Source organism: Dipodomys merriami, unplaced genomic scaffold (genome assembly GCF_024711535.1).
Source record: "Dipodomys merriami isolate MVZ:Mamm:240054 unplaced genomic scaffold, mDipMer1.0.p SCAF_827, whole genome shotgun sequence".
Classification (NCBI taxonomy): domain Eukaryota; kingdom Metazoa; phylum Chordata; class Mammalia; order Rodentia; family Heteromyidae; genus Dipodomys; species Dipodomys merriami.
In genome coordinates, this window is record NW_027206432.1 from 142,501 (window position 1) to 145,138 (window position 2,638).

The 2,638-nt window shown below is 60.0% G+C and overlaps 1 protein-coding gene across 5 annotated transcripts in view; it reads left to right on the forward strand.

Moving 5' to 3' along the window:
- The window catches only part of LOC138819931 (matrix metalloproteinase-17-like), a 13,610-nt gene extending 13,255 nt beyond the window's left edge, over positions 1-355 (forward strand). For all 5 annotated transcript variants that reach the window (XM_070011541.1, XM_070011543.1, XM_070011542.1 and 2 more), the window contains exon 10: positions 1-355. This exon is cut by the window's left edge and continues 1,390 nt beyond it. The gene's annotated coding sequence lies outside the window, so the exon portion shown is untranslated.
- Positions 356-2,638: the final 2,283 nt, after the last annotated feature.

The window sequence follows — 2,638 nt, forward strand, 5'->3', positions numbered from 1 at the left end:
ACCCCTCAGACCCCATCAGCTATACCCCCAGATCCTATCATCCAGACTCCATCAGCCACACCCCTCAGACTCCATCATCTACAATCCCCAGATCTTATCATCCAGACTCCATCATCCACACCCCTCAGACCCCATCAGCCACACCTCTCAGACTCCATCATCTACAATCCCCAGATCCTATCATCCAGATTCCATCAGCCACACCCCTCAGTCTCCATCATCTACTATCCCCAGATCCTATCATCCAGACCCTACCATCCACACCCCCAGACTCCACCATCCACACTCCTCAGACCCCATCATCCACACCCCCCAGGCCCTATCATCCAGACTCCATCAGCCACACCCCCAGACGCCATCTACAATCCCCAGATCCTATCATCCAGACCCTACCATCCACACCCCCAGGCTCCACCATCCATACCCTTCAGACGGAATCATCCTCACCCCAGACTCCATCATCCAGCCCCTCAGATCCCATCATCCAAACCCCCCCAGGTACCACCATCCCCAGATCCTATCATCCAGACCTTACCATCCACACCCCCAGACTCCATCATCTACAATCCCCAGATCCTGTCATCCAGACCCTACCATCCACACCCCCAGACCCCTCCATCCACACCCCTGGACCACTCCATCCACACCCCCAGACTCCCCCATTCAGACCCCTCCATCCACACCCCTGGACCAGACTCCCCCATCCAGACCCCTCCACACCCCTGGACCCCTCCATCCCCGCCTCTGGCACCTGGTGCAGAGAGCCTAGAGCCTGCTCTGCTGACCCTTGGACCGGGAGAGGGCCGTGTGCGGGCAGAGGCCTGTGCTCCCCCGCCAGCCTGCCGTCTGCCACCCACTCCCAGAAGTGATGGGCCGCCCCAGCCCTGGTCCACAGGGCTGTGCTGCTGCGCCGCCCCTGGCGGGTCCCGGTGTCCTGCAGCCTGTGGGGGGACCCTGTACAGTTGGGGGACCCGCAAGGGTGCTGAGCTCAGGGCCCTCTCGCAGAAGTCTCACTGTCATTTCAAAATCCAAACTAATAAAGTTTTTCTACACCAGCTGGGGGCGGCTCCGTGGGAGAGCTCTTGCCTAGCATGTCCCCAGCACCCGGAAAAAGCTCTGTGCCCTTTGGGACGAAGAGGTAAACAGGAGGCTCCCTGAGGCCCCCCCAGCCCGTCCGCATGGGGGGGGGCCAGCTTCCAAAGCTCTCCGCAGGCCTGCACAGGGGAGCAGCTCCGGACAAGATCCTTCCCTGGGTCACTTGTCACCCTGTGACCTGGGGGGTGACTCGGGAATGCCTGGCCACAAGACCTCCACCCCCCCCCCCATCCCCAGCTTGTTTCTCGATGCCCTCTGCGGGGAAAGCCCAGCCGGCGGCTCTGTGCTGCCCACCCGGCTTGCTCCCAGCCCAGCAGCTCCGTGATGCCCAGCTTGCTCTCAGCCAGGCCTGTCGCTTGGCTGGAGGTAGAGCGCTAGCTTTGAGCCAAAGAGCTCAGGGACAGCACCCAGACCCCGAGTGCAAGCCCCAGGGCCTGCGCAGAGAAGGCAGTGGGCTCCCCAGGGAGCCCCACGGAGTCCCTGTCCCACAGGACTGCGGTGCTGACAGGTCCTTCCCCGACTGGCAGCGGGGAGCCAGGAGGGCTGAGTGAGCAGCTCCCCAGCTCTTCTGGGGAGTTGGAACTGGAAAGGCTCTGTGAACTGGGCCGGGCAGCACAAAGCTTCAGGAGATGGGTTGTGCCTGTGTTCAGGTAATAGCAAGTAAACAACTACCCCCTAATTAACTCGGCGGGGAAGAGGGCTGCCTCGGTTTGCAGGGAGAACCGGTAATCTGGCTGCCTCCCCCTGCACGCACACAGACAGCCTGGGAGATCCACCTGGCTGGAGGGACAGAGATTGGGCAAAGGCCCCGGGGCCTGCACCAGGATGTTGGACCTACATTGCGTCACCTGGGAATTCCCACCCCCAGCTTGGCCCTGATGCAATCCGCTCCCGCCTCACAGCATGGCCTGCCCGGCTGGACTCTGGCCCGCAGGCCAGGCACAGATGGCCTCCGACCTTCCACCCCTGCCCTGTCCAGGCCGGCAACAGCTCCAGCTGCTTTCTGCCCTGAACTGGCCAGGTGATCCTCGCTGAGCCAGCTCATCTCCAGGCCTCTCTTCCACATTTGTCAACCAGATTGTGGGCTTGGAAAAGCAGAGTGTGTCCTTGCTAAAAGCAGGTGCCCAGGCTGGCCAGCCCCTTCTGACTTGGACTGCTTGAGTGTATGGTTTTATTTTGTATTTTATTTGGCAAGGTCTTGCTATATTGATCCTCCTGCCTCAGACTCCAGAGTTCTGGGACTTGGGGGAGGGGGGGGGCGGGGAGGTGGAAAGTGTTGTGTTTTCTTTTTAGTTCTGTGCCAATACCAGGGATTGAACTCAAGGTCTCCCACTCTTGGTCAGCTTTTGGCTCACAGCTGGTGCTCGACCACTTGAGCCATGCCTCCATTTTGGCAGTTTGCTACTTCACTGGAGGTAAGAAACTCGAGAACTTGCTGACTTTGAATGGAAGCCTTCAGATCTCTGCCTCCTGAGTAGCAGGGTGACAGGGGAAAGCTGCCCTACACCATTTCTTCATCCGTCAGCCCTGTCTTCATTACTGC